We start from the raw sequence: 15,921 nt of genomic DNA, 5'->3' as shown, positions 1-15,921 counted from the left end.
AAGGTAAGATCTGCAATTATTTCCACCAGGACCGAAGCAACATACATAGTTGAAAATATGAAAATATAAGAACGATAATGTTTTATAACCGTGTATAGAATTTTGAATCAACTTGGGTTAGAAGGTTATTTGCTGCATATAAATTTCAGCAGAAACTTGAGCATGTAAACAAGAATCAAAATTATTTTTACAAACCCTTAGTTGACATTTGATCTAAAATCTTGTTAATATCAATGTTAGTAAAAACAAGGTGTATGGATCATGAACACAAGGATTATTCTGATCATAAGAAAATTGATTGATTTCGTACCCTATTGGACCCCCTTATATCTTTTCTGGAGAATACTTGTTCAACATTGCAGCCTTGGCATGACCAATGTGGATATACTCATATCCACACTTTCTCAATTTTTGCACCTGGTAGATGTATTTTATGACCTGAGGTATTGTCCTTCAAACCAGACATATATTTTTACTTTCAAACCTTGGTGCAGGAGATATGCCAATTCCTTGCTTTCCAACATAAGAAGTTGTAACTTCATCTAGTGCATATGCATAGTCTACAGCTATGTTGTTGAACCAGCAATCAAGTTTTGATTTTTTTACCTCCTTATACTTTCCCATAGTGACCATTTTGTGATGAAAATAATCAGGGCCTACATGGTAAGACACGGAGAGAAAGAACAATAAACTTCACATGGACAAAAGAAGTCGGAAATTACCAGTGATATTTGACTACAACTACAATGTCAGTAAATGACATTCCATTGGTTATATACATGTGGACAACCATGGAAATGTACATCCAAAGTATTAAGTCTAGCATAATACTACTACACGACAGTGGTATTACCTATACCGCAGCATCACATGTGTGCTTCCCAGTCAGGCCTCAGATAATGGATTATCATAAAAGGATTCCTCAGTGCTCAGTCGTGTTCTTCCCTTGCTCCCTGGCATGGCAGCATATCTCTTCCTTGGAGCGCCTTGTCAAGAAACAGAGATGGAAACTTAGTACAATAAAGAAACTGTAGAACAAAAGTAACATGCATGTGATTATGTGAAATTCTCGTATATCTAATCATATCATATTTATTTATGCATGTCAGTAATAAGACTAACAGAAATCATAGTTAAAGATTTAGCTTACTGAGAGAATGTCCATTACCTTTCCAAGGTCCTCAACTGGATCTGAGAAACGCAATGCTTTGTACAAACATCAACATCTTAATTTCTAGATATCATTTGGAAAACCATTGTTTGCAAGCTGCAACTCAGATTTCTGGATGTGAACTACCTGCAAAAGATAATTTGAAGTTGATTAGGTGAAATAAAAGTAATGAGCTTCCGACTCTAGCTTCAGAGAAAAGTAATAATTCTAAAATTACTGAGACGGTTTTTCTATGTTTGTGTTGCTAAAAAAGAATATGTATCAAATTGAGTATTCCTGATGAAAATCCTATGTCAACGGACAATAAATTTGGTAATTGAAGAAAAACATAAGAGCGACCTTTGTCTGTTAGATTCCTTGGAAACACTATGAACATGCATTATATAAAAATAATTTAAATGACTGATAACAACGTCATAGTGGCATTATCAACTCCAAAGCCTGAAAGGAGTGGCACGTTCTCAGCCTGAATTTGTGGAGACCCTTTCAAACCTATAGTCCGAATTTGTGGAGACCCTTGGCAAGCCTACAGTGTGAATTTATGGAGGCCCTTTGCAAGTCTACAGTCAGCGCATGTCCCTTCCAATTAAACCAGGATTGCAGAACAAAAACATAGCAAGAAGCAAATGCCAGAAATATCAGAACCTGTGGTATCTCAGTTATAGAAGGATTTGAAGTATTCCAATTGAAGACAATTATCATTGGAAAAGAACATATGGGCGAGCTCTGCACTGACGGCGGCGTCGGCGGCGTCGACCGCGTCGTCGATGCGGAGCAACGGCTGCCTGGGATTTTGTCCCACTGCATGGGGCAACGGCGGAGGTGGTTGCATCATCAACGCAGAGAACAGAGGCAGGTGATTTTGAATCCATGGTGCGGGGAACAAAAAAAGCGGAGGCGATATTCCTCGCGTAATGGGCGTTTTAGAGCAGGGCGGTGCCGGTGATGGTCAGTCGCGTGGTGGCCTGCAGTGCGGCGGCGTCGGCGATGGTCGCCCATGGGCGGCGTGCAGCACGGCGGCGGCATAGGGCAGGGTAGGGGAGATTGCGGTTGTGGGATTGATTGTGTTCGAAAAAGAAAAAATAGGAGGCAGCGTGGGTGGGTTAGTGGGCCAAACCGCGGCTTGTTGTCTGCGCGGACTGATGAGCCGTCAAACACGGACTAATTCTGAACCGTTGGATTTGGTGATTGTACGGTCAAGATGCTCCAGATCAGCCCCTCTCGTCCTTTTTATAGTAGTGGTGATGGTGATGGTGATATCTGTCATTATTCCATTCTCACTACAACCCCTCTTAGAATTACAGGGGGAACAGCTCCCACAAAATAATTAAATCCGAGCAAAACTTGAAAATATTTGATCTCTTCTTATTAAAGATCTCGAAAATTGATTAAAGGTAAGAATGCACATGACAGGCATATTAAAAACACTTTACATCTATACTGGAAATTTGCATTCCCCCAACATCTCGATGTAGATTATTACTTGGATCCTCAAAAAATATCATCGATCTACACCACTGCACCCTCCCTGACCATGTATCAACCCTGTTTGGGATGTAAAAAAGCATTAGCAGAAAGTAGTAATTAGACAATGTGACATTAGGTGTAGTATTACAATCATGTTGGCATGTAATGAAAACTAAGAAAATACTCCCTCCGTCCCAAAATGTAAGGCGCCTAAAGATTAGTCAAAAGTCAACATTTTTTAAGTTTGACCAAGTTTATACATAAAAGTATGAATATTTACAATACTAAATCGGTATCAATAGATGCATCATAAAATATATTTCTTAATATGTCCATTTGATATTGTAGATGCAGTATTGCAATCATGTTGGCATGTAATAAAAGCTAAGAAATACATCCTAAGCTAGTGCTTCAATCATTTTGGCATGTAATAAAACTATGAAAATACAGCCTAAGCTAATGCTTCAACCATTTTGGCATGTAATAAAAACTAAGAAAATACATCCTAAGCTACTACTGCAATCATGTTGGTATGTAACATCCTAAGCTACTACTGCAATCATGTTGGTATGTAACATCCTAAGCTACTACTGCAATCATGTTGGTATGTAATAAAACTGAACAAATACATCCTACAATCATGTTGGAATGTAATCTTTTATCTCTAAATAGCTGAACCCCACTACAAGATTTTGCTGCATTCTCATGCCTCCACGTCATCCTTATTACATCCTACTATTTGCTGTCGTCCCCCACCACGTCTCCCTTAGTTCTCTCCGTCTCCCGTTTTTCTCCACTTTGGCTGGGAGTTCCTCTTTTGTACGTGGGCTGGGCACCCTACGTGGGCTGGTAACATTAACTGGCTCCATGTTCGTTTGTGAGAAAACGAAGAGTCGGCCGATGTTCGAGTTCTGGTGCCGCCGCCGCGACCTTCTGCTTTCTCGCCATAAATCCGCCATCGTCCCAAAAATATGCTTATGAAACTGATCGAATGCAGCCCAATATTTATAAACCATTATTGTCCTGTAAATGTGCACGAAATTGCTGGATTGAACTGAGCGGTCGCCGCCTCCATCTTTAAAAACCTACCCGTGGTGCCAAGGACATCCAACACTCCTTCCTGCAATGTTATGCTCCGGCTCAAAGGAACTCGACGATTTGCCTCCCCGATTTGATTGGATTGTGTTTGCTGAAGCGGTTGTCATTTGGATTCTGCGTGCTGCTCGCTGAAGCTAGGAGTAGGACTCTAGGAGGACGCGGTTGTCATCTCCAGTACGGTCAGCATCTACTTGCATCGGTACACAATCTAACATGTCTTACTCTTGATTTTATATTACATTGGATGAGCACACATGCATATTTATTTTCTTATTAGTCTTACTGATCGTATGAATTTGTTCCCCTCGAATCTCCCCTGTGTGTACTAGGTGTTCGTTAGAATGTCTAAAGGCCCTTTTCTACTTCAGGTTGACATTGTTGTTGGATATTTTAACGGAAGACAATATATTTGCCAGTTGAGGACATCTTTTCGACAATATTGGCCAACATAATATATGGGAAGTTTCCACGAGGGCTCAATTTACCTCAATATCCTTTTTCATCATTGGCAGATTTATTAACCATGTCATCTATAGTACTCCGTATATTAGAAAGTGTATATATTGCTGGATGATGAGCCTCTGCTCGCTTACTCTCTGTCAATGCCAAAGATATGACCATCTGAATCGACACGCAGTTTCAGTTCAGCAGTAGTATGTTACATACACGTTCTCTCAACTCTCAGATATATGTTGTCATCTTTGAATTTGTGACATGTACATGCGACATATTGCTGCAATGACTAGCCAAATTAATTACCTCTATGTAAACTTATATTTAGTCAACTATATCATGCAATATTTCAAACAGACTTCTGATATGGCTCTTTTAACTGAGAGTAACTCAGGTATAGCACATCAGTGTAATGTATTTTTTTGCAGCAGATATAAGGAGCAGCAGTAAGCCCAAATGAGGACACACAAGTAGTGACCCGAGGAAGCTTTAGTTTCATCGATCTCCTTTTCCCAAATATGATAGCAGCTTTCTTTACATATAAAATCCATCTAATATTTCCTGCAGCGGAAATGCAGAATTAGAGATAGACAAAGGAACTTGCTAAAGTTGACAATTTATTGTACTCATTTGAGGTCTTCAGGACGTGTCTGTTTTATTAAGTTCACAAGGCTGAATGTACTTTAGATTTGCTGGCAGCTTCAGGTTGAGGTTATGCTGAGTAGGTCAAATTGTTTTTTTCTCTGCTTTACTGTGGTTCTTGATTCTGAAACAATCGTTTAGTGACTGCCAAAATCTACTTTGGCATGGACGTAATATCCACAAATGTATCATACTTTATTGTTACCGGTCATAGTTTCATTAGATGACTTGAACATATATCTCCATGTCGGTTTTGCTTTACATCATTTGCCATCACATGTATATAGTTGGTAGTTTATTCTGAGCACATTCTTTGCTGAAGAATCCGCCGCAACGCGCGGGGTCTCCTCTAGTAAAATTAGAAGTTAAGTACAAAAGTTACACCCTGCAAGTACTTTGGGGGCGGAGCTAGCAATATATAAATTTAAAATTACAGTCCATGTAGAACCAAAAAAGCGCCACATTAGACCACCCAGTCACCTACCCCAGAACAAAAGAGTAGCTCGTGGAGGAAAATTAACACGATTACAGTCTACTCGCCAGAAACGGGTTGGTAGGTGCAGCCGATTCATAACAGCACCACACAGCCACCACCAAATGATTCCTTCTGTATATATCTTTCATCTTCAGCAGATTGTCTAAATTTCATCCTCTATATTATACCCTATATTTTACCAATGTCATCTAAGTGAACAGGTAGCAGCAAGAACTAGAAGCAAAGCAAACAGGAACTAGAAAATTCAGCGATCAATTCGCCTATATGCAAATTCAGCAGTGCAGAACTTACACTTAAGTAGAGTAGCAGGAGCACCAATCAGCAGTAGCAAATTGCAGCTGGGAGCATGTTCATTTCCTTCGCACTCTCGCTCGCGCGTGAAAGCAATGATTAGCAGCAAAACTCAGTAGCAGCAACCGCACTAGTAGATCCTGCCCAACTCGCCATGGCGCCGCCAGCCTCCAACACTCGCAGCTCCTCCCCATCTCTTTGCATCCACATCGCCATCTGGATCTATATCCACTCAACGCGCTCACACGGAACCTTGCCCCTCCCCCACATCGACGAATCAGTAGGAAGCTGAGTTTTTATGAACTGTAAGAAAAATGACAGAGACAAAAAAATAAGTAGATGTTTTGTACATGCTACCATGGTGGCATGTGGGCAACATGTTAACATGCCATCTGCTACGTATAAAAAAGCACACTAAATTGCTTGCATGTAATGAACCTAGTAAGGAATTGAGATAGTTACAACAGACATAAAAATAATATACATGCTGCCATGCTAATATGCCGGGTAAAACATATAAAATAGCACATTAAATTGCTTGCATGAAAATAAACCTAGCGGGCATTGAGATAGTTACAGCCTACATAATGAATTATACATGCTGCAATGATAGCGTGTGAGAAAAAATTAATATGCCGGGCACCGCATATAAAATAGCACACTAAATTTCTTGGATGTAATAAACCCAGCGGGCCAGTAGCAGAACTTACAGCCTATATAGCGAAATATACATGCTGGCATGCTGATGTGTGAGAAACAAATTAATATGCCGGGTACTGCATATAAAATAGCACACTAAATAACTTGGATGTAATAAACCTAGCGATACTAATAGAGTTACAGCCTACATAAGGAAATATACATGCTAGCATGTGAGATTTTTTTTTTTGTAATCAAGTACAAACCTCCCCAAAAAATATACTCGCCCTTGTAAGCAACATCCTGATAAGCATTGCATGAATCACTAAAAGTAACAGCCTAGGTATAAAAATAATGTTACAGCCAATACAGAGAAAGATACATTTTTTTTCGATAAAGGATGCTTTATTACTTTTGTGAAAGCAATTACATCCAGCCTCTGCATAACCAGGATGCACACAGCCGTTATTTGAGTCTCAAGTCCAAACAAAGATTCCAAACTAAAATATCTAGGCGAGATACATATCGGAACGATGAATCATATAACGCCTAAGGTGTGAGTGGGGCTTCAATCCGTAGATTATGCTGCCACCCATGTAGGGAAAAAGTATCCCTCGTTGTAGCCTCCAATCGTGTACAGACCTCCGTAAATAGGTCTTGGTTCTCCATACGCTGAAGAGGTAACCACGAACGAAGAATCCCTGTACATCTGTAGATGACCTGCAACAAAGAGGAGTTAATGTCATTAAAATCTTGTCATTTCTACTCAGCCAAAGCGCCCAGATAACTGCCAGCGCCCCCACCATAAGAAGCAACTTAAACCTTGAATCTATACCATGAAGCCAATTGCCGAAGACATTGGCCACACTAGTGGGGGGAGACAAGGTAGACGCTACTTGGATGACAGACCAAATAGATCTCGCAAACTGGCACTGGAAGAAGAGGTGTTTAATAGTTTCATTATGATGACAAAAAACACATCGAGAGCTTCCTTGCCAATTCCGCTTAACAAGATTGTCTTTGGTGAGGATGACTCCTCAACGAAGGTACCATCCAAATATTTTTATTTTTAATGGTATCTTCATCTTCCAAATTTTCTTATTATTATCTACCGGTAAATCAGAATGGATTATGGCGGTGTATAAGGATTTTACCGAGAAAGAGCCATCTACATGTAAATTCCACCTAAATTCATCTGGTTCAGGTGATAGAATAACATCCCCCAACCTTTGAATTAAAGTGTTCCATGCCACTAGCCTTTGTCCTAGCAAAACACGTCGGAACGTCACATTCGGAGGAGAAGTAGCCATTACTGTGGCAATGGTATCTCCCTTGCGACGAACGATACTATACAACGCAGGATACTGTTCACTTAGAGGGGCATTGTCTAACCAAGCATCCTCCCAGAAACGTATCTGTGTTCCATTCTTGATTGAGAAAGTACCATGACGAAAAAAGACATTTTTTGACGCCATTAGACCAGCCCAAAAGTGTGAATCTCCTGGTTTCCAAACCACCTGAGATAACGTCTTGGAGCCTATATACTTTCTCCGGAGTATGGTTTGCCAAATCCCATCCTCGGTAAGGAGCTTAAAAAGCCATTTACCCAGCAGAGCTGTATTCTTGACCTCCAGGTCATGAACACCAAGTCCGCCTTGATCTTTAGGACTGCAAACTACACTCCATTTAACCAGTCGATATTTCTTTTTCTCGCTATTCCCTTGCCAAAAGAATCTGGATCGATAATAATCGAGTTTGTGCAGAACTCCTTTTGGTATAAGGAAGAATGATAACATATACAGTACCATATTTGTTAGTACCGAATTAATGAGTACCAATCTTCCTCCCAGGGATAGCAACTTGCCTTTCCAACTACTCAGACGCTTCTGTAATCTTTCTTCTACTATTTTCCATTCAGCGATCGTGAGTCTCCGATAATGAATCGGAATACCCAAATAGCGAATGGGAAATTGGCCTTGCCCGCAACCAAACAACTCTGTATAGAGAGTTGTATCATCTTGGGCATCACCGAAGCAGAACAATTCACTTTTATGGAAATTGATTTTCAATCCCGAAAGCTGCTCAAAAGCCACCAAAATTAATTTCAGGTTTTGAGCTTTTACGAGATCATGATCCATAAACAGAATTGTATCATCGGCATATTGAAGGATAGATAAGCCACCATCAACCAGATGTGGAATCACCCCTTCAATTTGACCATCAGACTTGGCCCGCTCTATGAGTATAGCCAGCATGTCCGCCACAATATCCAGCTTTAGGCAAAAACTTACAGGATGACCGAAGAAAATGAAAGCTAAACAGTAATAAATGGATGTTGTTGTAGTTTTTCGATTCAGCATAGCATGCTATACTCGAGAAAATGGTTTGTCGAAACTTTACGTCGGCAATGAGCTGAATACTTCGTGTACGATAAGTCTGATATTGAAGCTAAACGCATAAATAAAGTGGAGCTTAAGGTACAAACTAATTTAATTTAATACTAGGAGTGGACTTGATGCAGGGGATGGACATAAGTAAGAATCTATAGCAGACCTAACAAATCTAAGATAAAATTAAAGGTTGCACAATGCACAGTACTATTACATTTGCGAGCAGAAAACAGTTCCATTGAATGTACGCAACTACTCCGTCCACCACCGAGTTCAATTTCAAGGAATCTACACCATGGCGCTGTAGTACATAAGCAATTTCACTCGATGTCGTGGGGATCTACATATCCATGGCCTCTGCTGTAGGGATGCACAAGTAAAAAGGGCGCAACTAGGGGCAGTGGTAAAATAGATAGGAGATGGAAAGCAAGGTACTCACCGGCTCACCGCATGGGATCAAGATGCGTCCGCTGGAATCTGGGACGCGTGACCTCGCGGGCGATGTTCGCAATCAGCCCAATCGACCACATCTCCCTTTGGTGATGACGATCGAGCCCTGATTCGAGTACGTCAATGCAGCCCTGACCGACGGCGCAACAGCTCTCCGCTCGTCCGCCCCGGGGCTACCCACCGGACTTCTCGCCGCCGACAAGGCAGATTTTTTTCGAGAAAAGGAACCCCACAGGGGATCCCCAGTTTCAATAGAAACTGAGAGTCACTCAGAACATTTTACATGGTTCAAGGAACTAACTTCAAAAAGAAAAACTAGGACAAAAAACTGATATCTATTCAAACTGAAACGAAAAAGAGGCTAGAATGGAAGCCTATCCATCCAAGCAACAAAACCAGAGGCTAGGTACTTGAACCAAATTACAGGTTTTCAGGCTACACACCACTACAGAGAGATAGCTAAGACAAAAAGACGACGATGATGTTGCAGCTTCAGGAAGTAAACCAAGACTAGGTGGTAATCCTCCTCCTCACAGGATTCCATCCGTGATTCTGCCCGAATACTTCCTGCGCCACATGCGCCATCTTTCTAGCCCCCTGTAGCAGTAACTTTTGCAGCCTGCTTTTCTGCAATTTCGAGCAAGTGTTAATGAAATGACAAACAAGAGTAATAACACTTGTGGGGTCTCCAGGGCGAATTTTTTGAAAACTAGATTTGTTTCTTGTTTTCCAAATAGTCCATACAACCGCCACGGAACCTACAATTACAGCCTTCACATCTCAGCCCGAATACATGTTGAACCAATCTCTATATAGATCAACAAAGCATTCAGGTATCTTACTAATCCCCAAAGAAACACTAACCACGTTCCAAATATATTTCGCTAGAGGGCACAAGAAGAACAGGTGTTCCACAGTTTTCACAAAACTCACACAGTTCCACTTTCTTCCACCCTCTCTTCTTAAGGTTCTCTTTAGTTAGGATTCTATTCTTGATTACCAACCAGCAAAAGACTTTGATCCTCAAAGGAAGCTTGAGGGTCCACATAGATTTATAGGGGAAATTAACCTTTTTTGCTACTAAAAAGGAATACATTGATTTAACCGAAAAAGTACCAGATTTTGTCAACAGCCACGAAACTCTGTCAGGTTCATCTTTTAACTGAACTTGACTACAGACATCCAAAATCTTACACCACATGACATTGGTTTCCTCTCTCAGAAATCTTCTAAACTTTAACATATCAAAACCCTTGCTAAAAACAGTATGAACTGTAATAAAATGACTAAAACACAGATTATAAAGTCGCGGGAAACTTCGACAGAGTGGTTGGTGCCCAACCCAACTGGCTTCCCAGAAAAGGGTTTTCTGCCATCCCCAAGAACTCTCTTACAACAGCTATAAAAGATGTTTTTTATCGCCACTAGACCTGACCAGAAATGGGAATGAGATGGACTAGGCTTACATTGAGAAAAAGTACATTTTTTAAGATACTTTGCTTTAATTAGGTCTTGCCACAAACCCTCTTCATTTTCTAACCGCCAAACCCATTTACACAGAAGGATGACATTCTTGAGATGCAAGTCTGTCACCCCAAGGCCCCCTTGATCTTTCGGCTGACAAACATCAGACCATTTGACCAAATGATATTTCTTAATATTTACTTTTTCCTGCCACAACATACGAGCCTGAAATAAATCACATCTTTTCAATACCCCTTTAGGCATAGTAAAGAAAGACATCATATAACTAGTAATGCTACTCAAAGAAGCTTCTAACAAAATGAGTCTAGATCCAATCGAGGTAATGTTTCCTTTCCAGCAAGCATTTTTCTTTTCAATCCTATCTTCAACATCCTTCCAGTCACTATTTAGCAAACGCTTAAAACGCATGGGGATCCCCAGATACCTAAAAGGGAAATCTCCTTTTTTACAAGTAAAAATATGAGTGTACATCTCTTTCTTATCTAAGGCAGCACCGAAGAAAGACACTTCACTTTTGTGAAAATTAATTTTTAGACCAGTGAGTTGTTCAAAAATACATAGGATAAACTTTAGATTACGAGCATTTTCCAGGCTATCCTCAAACATAAATATGGTGTCATCTGCATACTGTATGATGGTTATCCCATCATCCAGCAAATCTGAGGCTAAACCCGTAAGTAGTCCATTTTCCTGAGCTCTCTTAATCAAAACCGATAAAACTTCTGCAGCTATGTTAAATAACAAAGGGGAGAAAGGGTCACCTTGCCTTAGGCCCTTTCTTGTTTGAAAGTATGGACCCAACTCATCATTGACCATATTACATACCTTACCATTATTGACTACATCCTTAGTCCATTTTACAAACAACTCAGGAAACCCTTTCATGTATAGAACAGAGAACATGAAATCCCAATTTATTTTATCATAAGCTTTCTCAAAGTCAACTTTGAAAAAAACCCCAGCTTTTTTCCTCCTATGCATGTAATGTAAGGTTTCATGTAAAACTGTAACATTATCTAGAATAAACCTTCCTTTTATGAAGGCTGATTGAATACTAGAGATAACTTTATCAGCTAAAGCAATAGCTCTGTTATTCAAAACTTTGGTAAAAAATTTAAAAATCACATTTAGTAGACAAATGGGCCTGTACATCTGGAGCTTATCTGCCCCTTGACCTTTGGCTACCAAAATAATAATACCAAAGGTCAAGCAGATTTAGAGGTGGAGATCGAGCAGAGCTAGATGTGGGTGAGAGAGCAGAGAGGAACGGGTCCGCAAGTATTCGAGGAAAAAGAAGGAGAAATTAGAGTTGTCGGGTTGAACCGCTTCGTCCTGGCCGCTCGATGGCGATTGGACGGATGCGAGAGGTGTGCACTGTGGAAGACAAAAACGTGCCCAGGCAAGAAATAGATTTTGGGTTATTTTTTAATCTTATCTTTAGTAACGAGACAATTCTAAATATCTGGTGAGAGATTATGCTAAGAGATCATCTCTTAGCTAAGATAAGGCAAAGTCTTTTTTCATCTTTCTCTTTCCTCCACCTCAGCATTTATCCTACGTGGCAGTGCTAAGATATTACCATTGTACATGCCCTTATTGATCACGATTTCCATTTCCGATCTGCTTGTTTGTCCAACAGTCCAAGCATAACCAATAAATTACTGTTCCAACGCGTTACCTTTCTAGGAACTTAATTAAAGAGGATGCAATTAAAGTAAATCCGATACAAGCTAGACGAATATTTGCAGGGCTGTCTCCAGAAATTAGGGGCCCCGGTGCGAAATGTATGAAGGGACCCTAAAATTGAAATGGCTTGACGGAAACAAGAGATATAGACGTCGGGTTTCTCTATACGATTGAACTTTTCAACTTTTATGTGTTTCTCAAAGTTAACTTTAATTAAGGCAGTTGGATGATATTTGTTGCTAAATTGGAGTAAATAATAAATGACTCTAGGTAAGTTGAAGTAGAAAATTTATGTGGTTTCTCAATAAAAGAAGCTTTTCAACTTTTATGTGTTTCTCAATAAAATTTATGTGAGTAAGAACATTTGATTTCAATCCAAGTATTTGTAACAATGATTTCTATCTTTTATCTTATTATTATGTGAGACTAGTCCTCATGTGATGCGGGTTGGGGTGAATCCTCGTAGTGTATATGTGCATCTATTCATATGAGCTTTGTGTAGAGATTGAATAGGAGCCTTGCTATGTTGTATCTTTATCTCTTTGCCTCGATCCGAGGACTTGCAGGTACCCATGCCTCTTTGGATTGATAAAAGGAAGAGATGATATGAGTGGAGAACTGCGTGTTATCTAGAAACCTTAGTGACCGAAAGGAGAAAGTAATGGTACACATTTAGTGATTCGCTTGGGATAAACAACAATATCATCTATCTTAATGCATTGGTATGTTTTACTTAATAACAGTTGTAACTCGCGGTGGTGGGGACAACGGTTGGATTAAGCGGCTATTGTCACCTTTGGTTTTAGGAGCAATAGTGGTATTTACGGACGTTCTGCTCACAAATCGCTTATCACTATTGCATTTTCGACACAATATTATGCTTCATTTCTATATGTATGCATTGACAAGGTATCGACTTGTCAATGCCTACATGTTGTAGACTAGGGTTTCGTGAAAAGTAGAGGGCAAGTAGATTTCAAAGGTTTCATCCGAAAAAGCTAGGGTTGTGTTGACAATGAATCGATCCTTTCTTTCTCCCTCGACTCCTCCTTATATAGGAGGCGGAGTCGAGGGTTTCGTGATGTACAAGTTACAAACAGCGGGAGACTCTTTGAATTCGTCCCGTATAATTACATGTCTCTATTCCTAATATATCTCTAACTTCCATATCGACGCTTTATTGGGCTTCTGGGCTTCGTAATCTTCGGGCCGTGGGCCTTTAGTAAACCCCGGGAACCTTCTTCGGCATGCCCATTGGGGATGCCTATGTCAGTAGCCCCCGAGATTTTTCTTGAATCGTAGAATCGAGTAAAAGCTCCATCATTATAAGTAACACACCATTTCTTCGAGTTACTAGACAATCTTCATAAAATAGTTATATATTGTACAGGGATAATGGTAAATGGGGCTGGTTCATCTGACGGATCAGGTATCAGTTAACTGCTCTCGTTGCAATCCCGCAAGAACCTACTTCAAGGTCAAATCCTTGTACTTGACCTCAGAATATTGGTGTAGTTCGACATGTGCCGCTTAAGGTCTTACCATATGCCGAACTCCAGTCATATTTTATCGGGTACCTAACGCGTCTGTTAGGATTTTTCTTCACACATGTTGATACGGAAAAAAGTAGCAGAGCGCATTCATGTGCGATACCACGCCACACAGGACGGATCCCAGGTTCTTACCTTCGTAAACTATTACGGCATTCAGAGATTTATTCACGACGGACGCGCTCTGAGAATATATTGTCGAGTGCCTTTTTCGGCTGCTGGAATGGCATATTTACTTGAGTCATATGATGACTTGCTATCTTGACTTCCCGATGGGAGTATATGAAGAGTTATGTTTTAACTCGAATATGCTCAATATGACTCCTTATGTTTCATCGGGTACGCGACCAGCGTTCCCGATGGGAGTAGCCCCCGAGGCTACAGCCAAGTGCTTGTACTTGGTTGTAGGCTCACCTTTTTGTTGTCTTGACACTATATTGTCAGCTTCTCATCTTTTTCATTTTTATCGGGTGCACGACCAGCGCTCCAGATGGGAGTAGCCCCCGAGTCTACAGTCCAATATTTATACTTGGCTATAGGCTCAACTTTTGTCTTCTTGAATCAACTCCATATACTTGTTCTTCACATTATCCTCTTATCAAAAGCAAAAATAAAACTTCTGATAAGAGTAGCCTCTGAGAATTTGGACAAATACTTGTATTTGATCAAAGGCTCCTGAATTTATTTTATTTGGATCATCGACATTTTCCCTATTGCTATATTGAAAGAAAACCAGTCGCCATTTTATCGTAGCGACGTCAATGCTGATGATGGCCACGACCTTCACATTGGAAAGGCGCGAATCATGTCACTTCTCTGATCTGTGGGTCCAAAATCCTGCGCCGTTGACACATTGCGCAAGTGGGGGACACACGTCTTCCATAATTTATGGCACGCGCGCTGTAACGCCTGTCCAGTAACTTCGCAGTGAAAAGACGATTATACCCCTATCGACACGTGTAGGGCGTCAGATTCATTTCCTTTTTATCCAACGGTGCGACGGATTGATTACTTGGTATAAATCTTCTGCCTCGTCCTCATTCTTCCCCTTCGCTGCGCCGCTCACCTTTTCCTTCTCTCTCCAAAATTGCCATTGTTGTCCCCCAAGCTCCTCAGGCTTCTGCTCATCTCCATTCTCCCCCAACGCTTGCCTTAATGCCACCGCGCACAAAGCTCACCAAGCACACCGCTCCAGGGACCAACACGCCGGCAGAGGAGATGGAGATCTCTGGATGGGAGAGATCCAACATCGCGAACCAAGATCAAAGCACTCTCAAGAAGCTCGGGCTGATGAAGAAGAAGGACACGCTGATCTTTCCTGGCGACGAAAGTTTCCCGATGCCGCGGATCGGATACCGGGTAACTTTCATCGATCATCTCATTCACAACCTTTCCGCCCAATCCATGAGTTCCTTCGTGGACTTCTTTTTGTCTATGAGATTCAGCTACCTCTGCTGACCCCTAACTCCATCCTCCACATCTCTATTTTAATCACCTTGTGTGAGTGCTTCCTCGGGACCCATCCTCATTTGGGCATGTGGAAGCGCATTTTCTATCTTCGCCGCAACAGCTCCCGTAATGTCGCCTACAATGTGGACGGCGTTGTTATCTGCTTCCGTCCCGAAGTTGACTACTTCAACGTCAAATTCCCCGACTCCATCCAAGGGTGGCGCAGGAGGTGGCTGTACGTCTAGGAGGAGTACAACAACTCTCAAGAGTACAACATTGCTCCTTTTGATGGTGCCGCAAAAATCCTCAGGTGCCGATCCTGGGATGCTGAAGCTACTGCCGAAGAAAAGTCAGCTACGGTTGCTCTGATGAAGCGCATCCACGAGGTGCAGAACACCTGCGCTGAAGAACTGTCGGGTGTCCAGATTATCGCCTACTTCCTTAGGATCATGGTGCAGCCTCTGCAGGCTCGCAAAAACCCACTTTGGATATATGCAGGCAAGAATGTGAAGAACTTGGAGAAGCTCGTCCGACGTTTTTCCTCGCTAAGCAAGAAAAATGATGTTCCAACCTATTGTCGCGTGAAGCCGTATAACGGCAGCCACTCCCTTCCCGAAGTAAGTAACTTTTTCCTTCGAGTTGTACTTATATTTG

General features: G+C 41.1%; 1 long non-coding RNA gene across 1 annotated transcript; it reads right to left on the bottom strand.

The window, feature by feature from the left end:
- Positions 1 to 2,705: 2,705 nt before the first annotated feature.
- LOC124667121 lies at positions 2,706 to 5,833 on the bottom strand. Its single transcript, XR_006991157.1, has 3 exons — positions 5,619 to 5,833; positions 5,316 to 5,495; positions 2,706 to 2,716 (listed from the first exon to the last, which is right to left on the bottom strand). It is a non-coding gene; the product is annotated as an uncharacterized LOC124667121 (long non-coding RNA).
- Between the last annotated feature and the right edge of the window lie 10,088 nt (positions 5,834 to 15,921).

Source organism: Lolium rigidum, chromosome 6 (assembly GCF_022539505.1).
Source record: "Lolium rigidum isolate FL_2022 chromosome 6, APGP_CSIRO_Lrig_0.1, whole genome shotgun sequence".
NCBI lineage: Eukaryota > Viridiplantae > Streptophyta > Magnoliopsida > Poales > Poaceae > Lolium > Lolium rigidum.
The sequence above is the reverse complement of the archived record's forward strand: the minus strand, read 5'-3'. Positions and strand labels throughout refer to the sequence as shown.